Raw genomic sequence first — 18,416 nt, forward strand, 5'->3', positions numbered from 1 at the left:
GTCATACATGCTTTGCTGAAGGATTTAAGACTCAGTCAAGGGTTTCTCTTTTTCTTTGATAATGGCTTCATGAAATAGAAACCTGATAGATTTTTTTTTTTTTTTTCAAATTTCAAACTTCTGTCCTACCTAAGCATGCTTTTCCCTCTTCCTTTAATTGCAAGCTATTCTGCATTAGGAGTGCAGAAGTACCTTTGAACACCAATTTTTGCAGCAAAACAGCAATGTATTGTTTTCCTTTTGTCATGTACTTCAGCTTTAACCCCTGCACTTCTCTTCAGTTATAATCTCTAAACAATAAGCAGAAACATACTCTTTTGCCTCCATATATATGCTAACCAGATGTTCCACCCAGTCAGACACAGCATCAAAGCTGTAAACTTACAGGGTTTACACCTATGTATTGTATTATATAGTACTTGTATTATAGGACAAATCCTGCCCAATTCCCTCCCACCTACAACTGGAGATACCAACATGTGTGAGAACTGCTGCTGTCCTGTGCTCAGGACTGGATTTGGGGTGCACACATGCAAGAATAATTTCTGCTCTACTGTTCTGTGGTAAAGAGCAAACCAAAATTAATAGATGCACAGCAAAGGAAATACAGTCATAGCAATTTAGTATGGGGCTCTTGAGTTCAAGGAAACACTTCCCCCCCTCCCCAGGATTTTCAGAGAATGGCTGAAACTATTTCCTCCAGGGTACATGAAATCAAAAGGGAAAATATTCCACTCCCACTTATAACTTGCATAGAACATCCAAGTTACTGTAGCTGGATGGCATTGCCCAAGCTTTGAGCCTTAAGGCACATACTGCTCAATTCTGTTAAGATTATAAAGAGTTCAAAGAACTCTTCAACATCTTTTAAAATGGCAAGTTGGTTAACTAAATTGAAATTCTTAGATAGTGAGAGTTCTTCGCCAAGGTAACTCCAAGGTGTGTTTGGTTTTTGCTTGACATCTAAAAACTTCTGACAAAATATTTGGTAACTGGTGATATTTCTGGGAAGAAAATAGTTTCCAACTACTTCCAGTTCAGATATTTAGTTAGTCCTGAGAGTCAGAAAGTTTTAAGACCACAAGATACAGTAAAATCATGTCTCATCTGGAATATGATTGCTACCTGTCCATAACACCACTCCAACTTTCTGAACTCTAGGATGATAGTAAAATGGATTGTCCAAGATGAGAAAACCTTTATTATGCCATGCAGCAGCCTCACAACATTATTCATACTTGTGAGATAACAGTGTCATATCATGGAGGGAAGGGAAGATTAGAGGGTAGAAAGATGGCCTGAAAAAATTAGGAAGAAAATAGAGATCTTGTTTCTAGCTGGGATATCACTGTAAGGAAAACCATGGGGAAAAAAAGTACAGAGAAGAAGAAGCAACATCATTACACGACTTAAACAACACTATAAATGTTAAAAGAACAGGAAAAAAATCTTACATATTATATGCATAAACAGTAGAACACTTCTCCTACTCTGCTCCCATGTTTTTATGAAGAGAATAAGTGTGATTTGAAATCATTGCACTACAACCAAAAAAGGGTACATTCTCCCAAGCAACTATTTATATAGTCTTATGTATATTCAGAAGCTGAGAAAATTGAAGGAAACACTCATTAAACAATAAAACCTCATTTTTATGACTTTTAGCATCAACATTAGCAGCTTTACTGAACTATTTATTCAGTAAAAATAGGGAGTAATAAAAAGCCACAATTCATCCCACTTAAAGGAAAAAAATAGAATACATTGTTCATTTAAGAAATAATGACAAAGCAATAGGGAGGTAATTTTCTCCACCCACTGAAAATGTTAGATCAGAAAGAATAAATCTTGGCAAATACCTAATTCTGATTCTAATCAGAAATGCAGTTTAACTATTTGCATGCATTTGCAGATCTGTCCAAACCCCCAAGTACAGCAATGTCCAGACTATGAGCCATTTCCTTGCAGCTCCATCACACAGCAGTCTGCCATACATTGCCAATAGCAGGTTTATTAGCTCTGTACTCCTACCAAGGGACTTTATGATTATGAATATTTTACTGTAACCATAACGAAGGCTGCACTTTACAGAAATGCTACAAGCAGAGCTGCTTTAGAAGAATTGGAACTCCCAGCTGCTGTCTGCTCACAGGACTAATGTATACTTTAGCTTGCTCACTGAAGTGCTACATTACAAGGACAGAGAGATGCATGCCACTGAGTAACAATATTATCACAGACAGGAGATACTCAGTTAAGAGCAGATTTTACAAGGAGCTTCTTTCCGCAGACAAATGGGTGTTTTTCAGTAAACCAAACCACATCTAAACTATACATTAAATGCCAAATTCTTGTGCCTCTATGAGAAGAGTTGGTGTTACCACAAGTGGACACATGGATATAAGTACACTGTTGAATCCTATTATTTTTATGACATGGCTCCCCAACATCGCAAGCAACAGCAGTTGATGCTCAGTACTGAAACAGATGGTTGTTTCCAAGACCTTGCCAACGGTTTGTATGCACTGAGCATCACCAGTATTTCTGACAGTTTGCCTCGTTTTTCAATTTTAATAATGCGGTTTCACTTGAGCAGCACATGGGAAGAAGTGCAGCTTAGCTTTAGACAAGGTATTAATTTTCTCTTGTTAAGGGATAACTTCTCACAGCACACACGTGGGGAGTCAACCTCCCCCTCACACACCTGTGGTGAAGATAGATGTTAGCTGTAGATTCTGTTTGTCTCCTACCTCTGTCTGAATATATACACACAGTAGTCATAAAATGTGATGACAGGGCCATTTAAAATACAAATACGTTTAGTCATAAATAATGTCTTCCTTGTAAAAATGGGAAGACGGATGGAAATTAGTCATTCAAGGCTTGCAGAACTCTGTTTGCAGTGAAATGGACAGGAGATGGAACAAATTAAAAACGAAATACTTAAGATATAAAACAATCACTTTGCATCAAGGTTTATTTGTTAACACTCAGCACAGTTCTGGGTACAGGAACAGAGCTGCTGATGAGAAACTAAGGTATCTAGCTTTGTTTTTATTACTACTAGGCAACAACAGATATTGATTTGACTGACTGTACAAGCAACCATTTCCCATCCCAGCACAATTAATTACCTTACACAGTTGCATGATACCAAGACATACTATTTAATGACCAGAATACTAAGAAAGACAGGAACCTCCATGTCTGCTATTCCATGCAGAAGATGTAAATTTTAGGCACTCAGACCTTACAGTAGTTCAAGTAGATGGAAGTCCCCATGTTTTTAAGGACCTGATTTTTCATTCTTTCCTCTAAACAAAGGCAAATGGACTAATGTTCCTCCTCCTAATGCAACAGGCAGTATTTTTATAGGAAACACATAGCCACTCTTACAAAAGGGGTGGTTACCCTAGTCAGCACCACCAAAAGGTGTTCAGACTTCTCTTCTGGCCAGGGCAGAACCCACTCTGTTACAGATACAATACAGGTGAAAGCTTATCATAGAATATAATCACTGAGGTGGAAAAGATTATTGAGTCCAACCATTAATCCAGCGCTGCTCAATCCCTCTAAACCATGTCCATATGCACCACATCTACATGAGTCGTAACTGCCTCCAGGGATGGTGACTCAACCACTTCCTTGGACAGTCTGTTCCAATGCTTGACAATGGTTGCCATGAAGAATTTTTTTCCTAATATTCAACCAGACATCCTCTGGTGCAACTTGAGGTCCCCACCTGGCTACAACCTCCTTTCAGGTAGCTGTAGAGAGTGACAAGGTTCCCCTGAAACTCCTTTTCTTCAGGCTAAGCAAACACAGCTCCCTCATCAGACTTGTGCTCCAGATCCTTCCCCTTCTCCATTCCCCTTCTCTGGATGTGCTCCAGCACCCCAATATCTTTCTTGTTGTTGGGGATCCAAAATGGAACACAGGATTTGAGGTGTGGCCTCATCAGTGCCAAGGATGTAAATTTCTACTTACGATATTCTCTACCAGTTATGATGTTTCATAAAAGATTTTTTTTATAATAAAAATTTTAAAATTTTACCACTTGGCCCTGAATTTTAAAGATGAAACCTGGCTTGCTTAAAAGCTAAAGGCTTCCTTGGAACATCTAAGTCAATGGCAGGAATAGAGTGCAATGATTCTGAGACAGTCACTTATCCTGACGAAGAAATGTTGCAGAGAAGGGAACTGGAGGGGAAAAAAAGAAGCAGAAGATGAAGAAAGATGGGATAAAAATGGACAAAAAAAAAAGTGAAAATGAACTGCTGCATATTAAGGATGACAGAGGTTCGTGCTCTTCTCTTCCTATTGAAATTTTTCTACTCCCTTAATATTTCTTGTGCCAAATCTTTTCTCTTTAGAAATTATGCTTTCAGAAACCCAGATGTGACATTACAAGTTTGCCGCAGGTCTAATTTCCCCTTAAAACAGAAGATACTGCATGCATACGTACATGTCCTCTGTCACCTTTCCTGATGTACGGCAGAACCATCTTCTACCAGAGTGCATGAAGAATTTCATACACAATGTCACAGGACTTCAATGTAGTAAAGAAATTAAATGCAAGCATTTTCTCCTGTGGATTTCTCTAAAGTGTGAGGCCCCAAACATTGTGTGCCTGCACTCTGCCATGCAATTATCACTGCTATTTTTCTACTCTTCTGTTATTTGATAGGGTAGATGGCACTCAATCTGCTATCTGTGGTGCTACAGGTCAAGAGACGAGAGGATGAGGTGGTGTGCTACACAACTGCACGAAATAGAGCTTTAACTATAAAAGGAGAGGAAATGGAAATGAAATAAGTGCTATGCTAAACACTGAGACTCAGCACATCTCTGCACACAGGGATATATTCTAGCACTTTACAGTATAATGGCATAACAGACAATGTTTTAAATTTAGGCAGTTTTTTTCCTCTTTTATTTGTTAAGTCTTGGAATGGAGAAAAACCTAATTACAGCACTTAATTTTGATTTTAAAAATTGATTTTCCACTCTAGTTTCTGCTGGTACATAGGAAACTCCAGCGAGTCACAGCAGTAATATAACAACCATTAGCAGCCTTAAAAAAATAAATAAAAGTTTGAAAAATGCCACTTTATTCTCTATTTGTCCCTAGTTCAGCACAAATTGCTTCCTACCTCACCTTTCTGATAGAAATTTTTAAATTTCTTCCTGCTATGTTAAGATATCACAATCAAAACTGTGTATAAAATCCTCAGATGTGCCATTATGCTGCTCAGACTCGTATCAAATCACAGCACAGTGTATGTAGCACAGTTATGCATTTGCATGGCAAGTACTCCCACGGGAAATAATATAAACTACAAAATTTATCCTTGGGGACGGGAAAAAAAGAAGAAACTACAGACTGCAAGCAGTGCTTATGTGTCATCAGTACATTTTGCAAGGGACTTGCCAAATATAATCCTGAACAAAACTGAATTCAGTGTGGAAACACTTAGAGCTCTGTGTATATTCCTCCCATCCTGTAGTATTTAAGCACATTTTTTTTCTTTGTACTAATAAATAACTCTGTGTGATGGTGGACTCATCTTTATTTCAGAAAGGGGTAAAGTTAAAGCCACAAAGTGACTTGGTAACATACACACAGGAGAAATCAAAGAATCTGCACACTGACTGGGAGCCCAAAATCTCCTCCATCCCAGCATGTGACCACTAGGTTTGCCATGACCAAAGCCAGGTAGAGGTGGCATGCACTCTCTATAACTCAGTCCAACGCCACTCACAGCACTTCTGCCCAGATCCAGGGAGAAACAGGACTGGTAACATCCATTTACCAACCCACAAGGACCGCTGAGATACACACTTTCCATATGATCTTTTTTTTAGGAACAGCAAGTGAGGCAGCCTTTAAGGAGCTGTTCATCTCATTGCTAATCACAAAAGAACCCCCCAAAACAGTTGCAAGCACAAGCCTGGGAATATACATCATCCTATCTTAAACATTATTTTATTCCTTGCTGATGACAAGATGTCTTTTCTTTCAAAGACATCCTTAAATCTCACTTTTGCTTTATCAGCCCCAAGAGCAAAATTAAAAAGTCAGTTTAAGCAGAATCACTGCAAGTTATAGGCAATGTATCAGTGAATCACATGGACTCCTTTAACCCAGCATCATTTAACAGTTTGAGGCGGGTGTACCTAGCCCTTGTCTTTGTCCAAGCTTTCCAGAAAACTCTCATATACATGAAGTTGGGTTGCACTGAATTATGAAACATTAAAGAACCACAAGTGATGAGGTCTAACAGGATAGCTATAAAATAACCTCATGCCATCATCTCCTTACAGGCAGATGCACGTATACCTGTGTAGGTTGAGCCCACTTGGTGGCACATTTCTGAACGGTAGCAGAGTCCACGTGCACACCATGCACACCATTCTTAGACAGCTCAGAGGCTGGACTGCCTTTTCTCCCTCTCCCAAGCCTTTACCAAAGCAGCAGTTCCTCACTCTTGGCTGGGACTGTCTCCAGCCATATTCTACAGTTGGCTGGATTATACCCGAGATGAGCAGTCCCTCCCCTCCAGAGGCTCCTGCTTGTCTTTTTAATGCTTGCAAGAGAACAACTCACATGTGCAAAACCAATGCAACAGATAATGGCTTCTGCCAGTTTTCATTTCAGTTCTTGCTCTTTATTCCTGCCCTCAGCTTTTCTAGGCTGTGATCCTTACAGCTCGTGGGAAGAGATCCTATAGTTCAACAGTTCAATATCACTTGGGAAGTTAAATCATGTCAGAGGCAAATTGTTAAGGACAACATTGCTGAACACTTTAGATGCTGAACACAGGTTTAACAAAGCAATGCATTCCTGATAAAAAGAAAAAGAGAAGAAACATGAAGGAAAAGGATGTACTTAATTCCTCCAAATATAAGATGTTCTACTACTAATTATGATAGGAAGACAAGAAGTCTTTATCCAGGATTGCCTGCAATTCTTGCTTTCTATGGACAGAGACAAGGAAGACGTCTCTTTGCTTTTCAAACTCACTCACCACATTTCTCTTGCTCAAGCAAAGCAGAGAGGACAGCAGACCTTAATTCTACTAAAATTCTTCTGCATGAGATTAATTACTCTTTGCAAGCCAGCTGCTAACTCTTGAACAGAAAAGAGTAATGCTCTACTGCACTGGGACAGTCTAAAGAGTATTAACAAATGTGAAGTAGTGTGATAGAAAACATAATTGAAAGCAGAACATCTACCCCTCCACTGGTTGATATAGAATCATACACAATTCTGCTGAAAGGTCTGTTAGAGTCCAAACCAAACCTGATTACACAAATGCTTCATTGTAATGTGACACATGAAAAGGTCCATTTCAGCAGTAACAGTCATAAAGGGTGATGTTATACCCATTTTGACCAAAAGAGAAAGGAACTGTAAAGGAATATGAGGTCAAGGACAAGAAGTTATTCTTCTTACACCCATGAGAAGATCTTCAGAAGTAGAAAAAAATATCTAGCAAATATTAAAATCTAAAATATGGATTTATCTAACCTATTTCAGTTAATTAATCAATTATATGTTAACAAAGGATAAGAGAAAATTTGTCACACGATGTTTTCCTAATCAATACCACTCGAGTGCAAGCCCAGTTCATTTTACTCCCATCCCTTAGGAGACACATGAGAAACACAGTTGTGGAGGGAATTTTTTTTTTGCAGAAGATTTGGGCGCTTCAAAAACCAAGGGAAGAATTGAGACTGCATACAGCTAGTGAGATATACTTTGACAACAGATGGACTAGAGTTGATAAAAAAAAAATGCAGAAAATTTGTGATAGTTTTTTAGGACAACAATAAAAAATAGCATCTTTCCAAACACTTTGAAGTTTTAAAATTTAATCTAAATGTTTCAAGAAAACAGAAACTTTTTGAGTTCTCTAACCAGTAGAAAATCGAGAAAATGTTCCTTGAAATTGTCAAAATATTTATCTTTCTTTTTCATAAAAATTAGAACATTTCATCCTTCTGCAGGGCTGTCAATACTGCTGTCTAAATTACATTTATATTTCTTTTCCCTTGGGATCCCAGTCAACAGATATTTTTAAAATTTCTATTCTGCACAACTCAGTGAAAATACTTGCACTCGATTCATGGATCCAGCACCCTCAAAGTTTCTCCCACACCTTTCTGCAAGTTGAATTTTGCCTAGCCAGGTATATTGGTTGTCTTCTCAACTGTCATACAGACAACATGAAGATGCTAGAATGAACTCATGAACTTATAGAAAAGATCATTAGGAGAGAAAGCACCACAAAAGCAAGCAATTCACTGCTTTGCATTTTTCAAGCATGCTGGGAATCACCATATTTCATGCCTAGATCTCCCAGAAGCATAATCAAAGCTGAATGAAGTACTGTTTCTCCACAGCTAAATGCAGAAAAGATTTAATATACCCAGATTTGCACAACATGTCTCTGCCCTCCACAGGGTGATGCCCCAGAAAAAGTATCTCCAAGGACTCCAGTTATTTTTCTATGGCTCTAGGGGAGTCAGCTCTACATTGAACTAAACTGAAAGCTCTAAAATGCTTCCTGCTTCCTGTTAGAGAATTAAATAATGAGCAATGTGCCAAAATCCCATTCCCAGCATTGGAGAGGAGCTCTGATCTTAAGTGAAACAATCTGTTCTCTCCGTGTTTCCCCTCTTTGCCGTTCAAACTCTTGAAAGGTTCAGTGAAGGTTAAAGTCATCAGAGGGCCTGGACTTCTAAAGTAGTGCCTCATCCTAGCAGGCTCAGGCTCCCAGATACTGCTGGTTGTCATAACCTACCAGTCTTATTATTAAAGACAGCTGTTGGTCTAGGTGATTGCGAGCACCAGCTCTGATCCAGATTAGATCCTTAATACACCAAACCCCACATGCAGTGGATAAAAAGGCAAGTGCTCTGAGTTGCCTGCCTACCTGGCACTAAGCTGCCTAACACTCCCATACTCATTTTACTTAGTTAAGACCTTAACACTGCCAAAACTGTTATTTTGTTAAAATACCCTCTGACATGCCTATTTCCTGCTTTCAGGCCTATCCTTTCAAGAACATAATAGGCATTTATGCCTTTGTAGTTCCTTAAAAATAACAGATTAAGTACTACTCACTTATTGAGTACTCTGCCTACAGTAATGCTGTAGAAGACAACAAAAAAGATGGTAGATTGCAAATGCATTACGCAAATGTCTTGGTAATTCGATGTGATTTAAAGATGAGATAAGCAGACAGTCTAATCTTTCAGTCTCAGATGGTCTCAGTCTGAAGAGGACTGAAGGAATATACCACTTGATTATTTCATCTGTTATAACAGTAAACGACGATTAAAGGTCAGGACAGAACATCATAACACAAATGTGTGATATGAATGCATAACCTTGGTATTCTTCAAGGCAACATCTCCACAGCAATACGTGAGTATTCCCACCTATGGGATTTTCATCAGGAGAAGTGTGTGGAAGAGCATGCTAATCCTTTGGCTTTGATTGCATGCTTAATGCACATCTCAAGCAATATATCATGGATAAATGTTACGCATTAAATCTCACAATTGTTTGTAAGTGACAAAGAGACACAGAATACCAGACAGTACTTCAGAACTGACGATTTCAGCTGTTTCTAGGACAGGGCACATTACCTAGGATTTAGCCTCTACAGCTGTACATTTCGGAATGTGCAATGTGCCTTGCTGAGCAAGATCTGTATTTTTAGTTACACAAGCACTGAATATGGCAGTGGCAAGGCAAACTACATTACAAATGTAAATTCAAGAGGTTGGAGAAAAAAAAAAGAAATTGATTTCAAGCAATGTTTGAAATATATGCAAACGAAGTTACTTAAGTGAAACTGGCCCAAAATTTGAAAGCTTGAGAGAAACATTATTACAAATTACTCAAAAAGTTCTGGCCTTCAGAAAACAAGGTAATTTCCCCCAATGCTTTTCTATGCATAGTGTGAGGGAGGCTGTTAAAGCTGATATAATATAATCTGAGTTACATTTAAACATCTGACCTGTCTGCTTTATGTGCATTGATAGGCTCTAGTCAGAGCAATCAATAGAATCTTAAAATGCTATTGAATATAATTTTTAATAACTGTTTTGCTTATGTGTCCTTCTTGGGCAGGCTTTAAAATCAGAATTTTAAGTAAAATATGACTCAAACCCACTATGATATTATATAACATTGTTTTAGATGAAGTATATTCCTAATGCAGGTTTAGCTACTGTAAAATTTGTAATTGATTGCCCCACAATTTTCCCAGTAATCATTTAAAGAAATAGACATATTCATACATAGGATGGATAAAGTTATACTTCTGGTGGTCTGTAGGATGTTTCACTTCAAATAAAAAAAACCCCTGCAGTTCCTGAGAGTTAAATTCTCTTCTTCAACTGATTTAAATGGGAGTTTTGCCTAATGAATGACATCTTTTCTCTCTCATTGTGGTAGAGCCTCTGTTCTTCTGATTAAATGTATTTCAGAGTTTTAGAAACTGTACAAGAATTTATAAAAGATTGAATATTCACTTTGAAGAGGGAGCCTGACTATTTCCATGTTCCACACAGTACTGGATACAAAACCTAAAGGTTTCCTAAATGGTTTAGGCATTTAAAATATATCTAGCTGTTGTCATCATCAGAAAATAACCAGCAAATAATTTTTCAGTTGGAAAGAAAGGTCGAAATATAGACTGCAAAAGTCGTGCACATTTGATTCATCCAACCTAATTTCTTTAAAAAGCTTCAAGCCTAAGATATTTCAGAAAGCCACAACAAGTAATAGCTTTCACTTAATTAGGCTTCTCAATACATATGAAAGTACTTTAGAAGTGTACCACAGGGCAATGGAAATAAATATCGACAACCATAAAACCTCTAAGTTAATTTATAAATAAATACTGATTCTGGAATTAACTCTGATGTAATTTATCCTAAAGGGGATAAACTATGAAGGAACCAGCAATTTACCCTTTGCTCAGCTGTGAGCATAGACCATGGTATTAAACAATCTGAATGATACCATTTTTCCTATAAGCACTCACATTTTTTTTACGATTAAATAATTTTCCACATCCGTGTTATCATATACATTATTATTATTATTTTTTAAAATACAAACTTTAATCCTCATATATGATAAAACATTTCTGGAGAGATAGCAGAGATTCTAGATCACATTTTTAATGTGAACTGAAGCATTATACCTAAAACATTTGAAAAGCAAAAATTCAGTAATGTGCACAACTCTAATTAGACTGGAACTGAGCAGAGCTGCTCAGCAGGCTTGCTTAACAGCTGGTCCAAATCTCTTAGGGAGGAGCATATTTTTACAAAACATTTTATGAGGCCACACACTGAAAGCTATACTAGTTTATTATAGAGGCAGACGGGTTGATTAATAAATATCAATTTTGCTTTAGGAATCAGAAATGTAAGTGGTTTGCTTGTCCAAGGAGACTATTCAATTTATTACTTTATGCTTGTTTATATAGCCTCACACATAACTAGCCTAGAACTTCTATCAACTTCTCAAATGCTTATATTTGGCAAAAATCAGAAGCAAATAGACCCATCCTCAGACAAAAAAAAAAATCAAAGAAAACGACAATAAAATAGTTGAACCAACATGTAACAGCAATCTGTCTCCAAGACAAATTTATACAGTCTGGCAAGATAACCAGGGCAATAGGAGTAGAAAGAGAGAGGCCAAAACCTGGGGTGTGTCAGATATGCAGTTGTGAGTCACTTTATTTTCTAAGTTACTGCACAAGACAGATGTCATGACCTCTCACACAGCACTGCTGAAAAAAGTGTTAGCATTACAAGGTGTCAGTCTGGACAATAACTTGAAACATTTTTTAAAGGCTCAAAAATATTTGAATTTTCCAAGAAGTTCTTCTTTCTGGAGGTTGCTGGTTCTATATTCTGGACACAATAGCACTGCTTTGTAGTCTTCAAGAATATGTGTAAGCTGGATCTTCTAATTTTAATTTTGTTTTTTTAAGGAAATCTACATTTGAAATTTACTCAAAAAGGCTTAATAATGAAAAACAAAGCATTTTCCATATACCCACAATGTGAAAAAAACCCATAAAATTAGAGCCATAGAATAGTTTGGATTGGAAGGGACCTTAAAGATCATCTAGTTCCAACTCCCCTGCCATGGGCCGAGTTGCTCAAAGCCCCATTTAACCTGGCCTCAAAACAGTCTCAAGCTACTATGACTCTTTTTTCTTCTCCACCTCTTCAATTAATATTATAGATTGTTACTATACTATGTTTAATACGCAAACATTAAATATATAATACCCAAGCTGACAGCTCCTGGCATTGCTATAACAGGGACAATTGTCCCCAGTCACTGAACTCCGTTCAGACCATCTCTTAAGAGTGCATCCACCTTCCTTTTCCTCTTCCTTAGTCCTCTATCATTAGGGTCATAGGTAGCATATTAGCACTATGAAACACAATATGGAGCATTCTACAAAGACAGGTTGACGTGTATTACTTCTCTTTCAAACTCATCCATGTAAAACAAACTTGCTACAAATGTGCAGACCAGGTGTTCTTGTCTGTTGCCTATCTGAAATTGTCAGTGTCCCTACTCACTTCCCATTCTTTCTTATGTGTTTATTTATTTTTCATTTAATTTGTAATGTCTTTCTCCTTGATACAAACTGGACACGGTGGCATTCCTTTCAAACTGGTCTCATAAATCATAGAAGCACAGGACGACAGCAGGGGGTGGAAGTGACCTCTGGAGATCATCTAGTCCAACCTACCTGCTAAAGCAGACTCTTAGAGCAGGGAGCACAGGATCATAGCCAGGAGGGTTCTGAGTATCACCAGGGAAGGAGACTCCATATCTTCTTTGGGCAGCCTGCTCCAGTGCTTTGTCATCCTCAAAGTAAAAAAAAGCTTTTCCTCATGTTCAGATGGAATTTCCTGCACTTCAGTTTGTGGCTGTTGTCCCTGGGTGTCACTGAAAATAGTCTGGCCCCATCCTCTTGACACCTGCCCTTGAGATATTGATGAGATCCACTGTTGGTCATCTCCAGGCTAAACAAGCCCAGCTCCTTCAGCTTTTCCTCACAAAGGAGATACGCCAATACTGTCATCATCTCTGTAGCCCTCCACTACATCCCCTCAAGTAGTTCCTTGTCTTGTACTGAGGAACCCAGAACTGAACACAGCACTCCAGATGGTCTTATCAGAGCTGTGTAAAGGGGCGCCTCCTGTGACCTGTAAAAACAGGTCGCCTCCTGTGACCTGTTGCCAGTGCTCTTCAAAATGCACACCAGATACCATTGGCCCTCTTGGCCCCCAGAGCACACTGTTGGCTCATAAACAGCTTGTTGTTCCTCAGGTCCTTCTCTGCAGAGCTGCTTTCTAGCAGCTAACCTTTACTGCTGCATGGGGTTATTCCTCCCCAAGTGCAGCTCTGCATTTGTATTTGTTGAACTTCATTAGGTTCCTCTCCACCCAACACACTTCATTACTTCATTACCTTTATTATCCAACTCACTCAAGCATAGATCCCTCACAACAGCTGAAGAAGGTTATCTGGCATTTATTCTCCAAACTCTTTTGCCTGTGCTTCCACCATGTAAGACTTAAGCAATAATATTTTGTGAAGTAGAAAGTAGGCAACGTTTTGAAATGCAACAAAACATCTACCAACTAAGTTGTTAAAGAAAAAAAAAGGTCAATATCATATTTATAATTCATTAAAGATCTGTCACTTTTCAAGCACTCTTTAAACATCTCATTCTACCGCAGAGGTTTTCAGTTCATGAGAGAATGTGTTATGCCTGTGACGCAGGAACCAAAGAGAGTCTGGTTTCAAAAATTCTTCATCCTGACACATAGAATTAATCGAAAAAGAACAGATGAGGGGACATTCCTTTGCTTTAAGAGTACACTTTTATTTTGGACTGCATAGGGTGCATTTTCATACTCTCCTCTCCAAAGGAAATACTGGGAATATAGCAGAATATGTGGGAACCCCCCCTTCCCCAAATCCCCACCCCCTCATTTCCCCGCCAGAAATTAGTTAAAAATTTAAATAAGTTTACACTTGCTAAACAAATATTAGTTTTTAAAAATGTTTTGATTATGAAGATTCTTCCAATAATATTGTCTTGTCAACTGCTGAATCACACACACAAAGACACAGATACAGCACTGTGCAGGAAAATAAACTAATATTATGGCACTTTGGCACTATTTCCAAACCAAGCAATGCCAGTTTAGTGTGTTATACAGGCCTTGCTATTGCATATTTCCTGATCATTGCCTTCTGTAAAAATCATAATTATTTGGGAAGATTAGTACCTCCCACAGTGCTGTTCAAGCACTATGGCAGAGCTGACAGTCATGGATGACACTGGGAAAAGTGCCATGACAAGAGAGCTACTACTTGTTTTCTGTTTTTTTTCTTTTTTGTTTTTGAAAGAAGCCAGAAGAACTCTTATTTGGCTGATATTAGTCTGTGACTGGGTATTCTCACAGTTATTCAAACCATCTCAGTATTATATAGTACAGATGGAGATCTTAAGCTATAGCTGCAAAATAATTTTCAGAAATGTTTGCAAAGCAATTAGCTGTCATCAATTGCACAATTTACCCCTAGACCAAGATTCTTTCAGGTGCCGTTTCTCCCTGAATAATCAAGTTCTGTTTTGCTTCAAAGCCATTAATGCCTGCCAGATGCTGCACCCTGTAGTACATCCATCCTAATTGCCAGACTGGGACCTGATGTGGACTGCATTGTCCCTGAAAATGCATCAGCACTTATAAGCTTCACTCCAGGCCCCATCTCCTGCCAATGCAGAATTTCTGGGATCTCTGAAAGCTCACATAATCTCAGACTAACCATCACAAAACCAGCAATACAACACGACTACTTTTTTCCACTATCATGGGACTTGTGATACCAAGCTTGGACTCAGATACCTCACTTTTAGATGTCTAAGAGCCAGGCAAATCACACCTTGACACAGTATTTGTAAACTTCCTACACTACTGAACAGAAAACGTTCACTTGCGTTTTTTTCAGGAGTTGACAGGAATATGTACTTATATCCCTTCTGTACAATTAATTATGATAGTTAAGAGTAACACTCAGAAGAACATTTGATTTAATAAGATTGGTGTCATTCAAAGATATCTTAGTCTCAATATATGTTTTTGACTCCTGCTTCCACTGGCTTTATAAAAGAATGAGTTGAAAATATTTAGGCTTGTGTTTCACAGACATGGATGCTCAGTTGACTTAAGAGAGGCATCAGATCATCCCAGTGTACTTTAAATATATGTAAGTATATTTTTAAAAATCAAAGTATACATTCATGCTCCAGGGCCATGCACTACCAACAGTTTTTTGGAATTCTGCTGGACTTTCCAATAACTACTGAGGAAAAAAACTTTCCTTATGCAGGACCATCAGTATAAACCTCCGTTATTGTAAAGCAAATCATGCCTCCAGTTTTGCTTTCTTCACCAGAGTGTCTGGCTGCAAGTGTAATCACGTATTTGAAGATGCTGCTTGACAATACCCAGGATAGTCTCGTTTAAAGTTTGTCCTTGGTCACAATATTTAGGAATTAAATTTCTACAGAAACTTGATGGTTCAAACATTCACCATTCTTTCTGTCCCTACAGTCTGAGGAGATTCAAAAGGGTGGCACCTTATTATGTGTTTTCCACTAGGGATGGATAACCCCCATAAAGATTAATGTTCTGCCAGACTACCCTATCATCCCCAAATGCATCGCTTTAAAATTTCATAAGACTTTTTTTCTTTCCACACTAAGCTGAATAGAAGCCCACAGAGCTTTCTCTTGCAAGCTTCAAGGAAGGCATTATAAAACATGCCAGTACCAAACATATTTCCAATATTAGTATTCATTTCATACATGAACTCTGAATCAGTTAGTGCAGAATCAAGACTTCAGACTAGATTTTTCTGCCATGATATTATACATTACCTCAAAGGATATATTCAGGATATCTTAGTGAAGGTTATTAGCATTGATTTATTCATTTTTCAAAAAAAAGTATCTAAAAAGGCAATGAAATAGTTAAGTTGGATGCCACTGCACTTTATTAACTCACACCCGGATTTTAGTATTAAGATGAAACCTTGATCTGAAATATGCAAAAGACAGGAATTTATTATGCATTAATGCTAGAAGTTATTATAATTACAGAAATCAGAGAGAGATTTGACAGGAAAAAAAAAAGTGTCAGTCTAATACCAATTCTGTGAAGAGAATTGAAAGCAAGCCTCCAAACCCAAATGTTTTTCTGTTACAGTAATCTCAATAAAAAAGTTTCTGAGTCTTTAATTTATATCTAAAAAACCTGGAGCTAGACAGGATATAGAAAATGGAGAAAATTTAGTGAACAAATCTTTTAGTCAGCCTAGATAAAAACTGAAATTATTTCCTCATTTACCTCCTTGTTTTAGAGATCAAAATCATGTTTCTGGCTTGCTGATACAATTATTTGCTTGTACACTTGCCAGGCAGTGTGGTACATATCCATCTTCACTACATTCTACATGCCAGCAATTGCTCTGCTTGGGGTAGGCAGTTGGAAAGCAATCTGTTAAAGTCCACAGCATGATTCAAACCCATTCTCCTCTCCTCCTAACACCTTTCTCATTGAGAGCTGTCTTAAAGAGAGATCTCTCTCCTTCAGCACATCTCCTTACTTGAGCCTGGCCAATAGATCTTGAGGTATACACACAAGTTTTTAAATTATGCTTTCTTCATTTAGAAGGTTTTTTTACAGGTTTGCAGAATAGCACAAAAATGAAAAACTACTTGATTCAACCTCAGCTAACTATATATTTTGTTATAATTTGGATGACCTTTACCCAGCTATTTCTCTAGGCAAGCTGAAGAGCCTGGGTATTTCACCAATCTGCTAAGATTACTCTCCTTTAAATCCTCGTGTATAGCAGAAAATATTTAATATGGCAATCCATCATATGCCTCCCCTGCTGGTGTTGCTACACAAGGAGTTTTTTGATTGTTTTTTTGTTTGTTTGTTTTTGAGATCTACATTTGTTGCCCAGAGAAGTTGCGAATATCCCACCCCTGGAAGTTCAGGGCCATATTGGATGGGGCTCTGAGCAACTACGGGAAGGTGTCCCTGCCCATCCATGGCAGGGTGGCTGGAACTAGATGATATTTAAGGTCCCTTCCAAACAAAACCATTATATGATTCTATGATTTTAAGTTGCATTAAAATAATGCATGTAGATATGATTTCAAAAATGTCTGCCTTGCAAGTTACCCAAACTCCTAAACTAGGCACTCCAACAATATGTGATCCCTGTTGCTAGGATAGACAAGTTCCCACCAATGTCTGGTAACGTGACTCCTTCAGCACTCATCCATCATGCTCGAAGTCCTCCTGTCCTATTAAAGCATCTCTGACTTGTTGCAAACACTTTACTTTGGAACAAAAAGATCTGTTTTTTTATGCACAATAGTGATTATTAGTGATGGGACAGAATTGCTAAGGCACTGAAAGAGAAACTGAGCTGATCTGCTGACTCAGCTGTGAAATTGTGCAATTCCCTTCCCCACTCCATGCCTTTGTTTCATCAAATCATAAGACAATGGTAATGCTGATCCCTACCGAGCCTTTCCAACATGCAGATTCAAACTGCTTTATAGTTCAATAGAATTAAAGAAAGGTAAGACCCTATAGCATTAATTACATCTAAAGGACATAATGCATAAATGCATAGTAATTTCTTAAATTTCCAAGAATATATAAAAAGTATTTGTAAACCTCCTCCCTTGTTTCCCTTCAGCTTCTCCTATTTTAGGATAAAGAAATCAAGAAAGAAACCCATTTGTTCACCATGACAGTTTCCCTCTAGCCTACTCCCAATAGATTAATTTTAAATTAGTAGTTGAAATTAAGAAATGTAGAGCACAGATGAAGCTAGTATGAGTTTTACACTTGTGATTTCAGAATGAAGACTTTAAAACCAAAGAAAGGAATTTCAGAATGGCATCGAACCGCAGAACAGCTCTGTAGATAACATAGCAACAGAACAGATATCTCACCAACACCAGCAGCAAAGCTTAGAAAAGCTACGTTTCAGTGCAGCTACTGGGGGCACTTCTGCAAAATCTGCAAAAGATTTCTGTGTTGGGATTGCAAAACCCTTTATAAACAATAAATAACATGAAAATAATGAGTTTCTCAAATTGCAAATACATGTTGAATATAAAACTAACACTGAAAAGCCAGAAAGTACTTTCCAGAGAAAGGGGTAGCAGAACTTTCATTTTCACTGAACTTCATTAACTAGGTTTTAATGATCAGAAGTTCCTCTCACCCAGGTAGAACATATAAAAAGGTTTTCACAT

The 18,416-nt window shown here is 37.9% G+C and overlaps 1 protein-coding gene across 15 annotated transcripts in view; it reads right to left on the bottom strand.

Moving 5' to 3' along the window:
* DLG2 (discs large MAGUK scaffold protein 2) overlaps positions 1–18,416 on the bottom strand; it is a 999,036-nt gene that overhangs the window by 500,432 nt on the left and 480,188 nt on the right. The window lies entirely within an intron of this gene.

This window comes from Corapipo altera, unplaced genomic scaffold (assembly GCF_003945725.1).
Source record: "Corapipo altera isolate COAL_440 unplaced genomic scaffold, ASM394572v1 0, whole genome shotgun sequence".
Lineage (NCBI taxonomy): Eukaryota > Metazoa > Chordata > Aves > Passeriformes > Pipridae > Corapipo > Corapipo altera.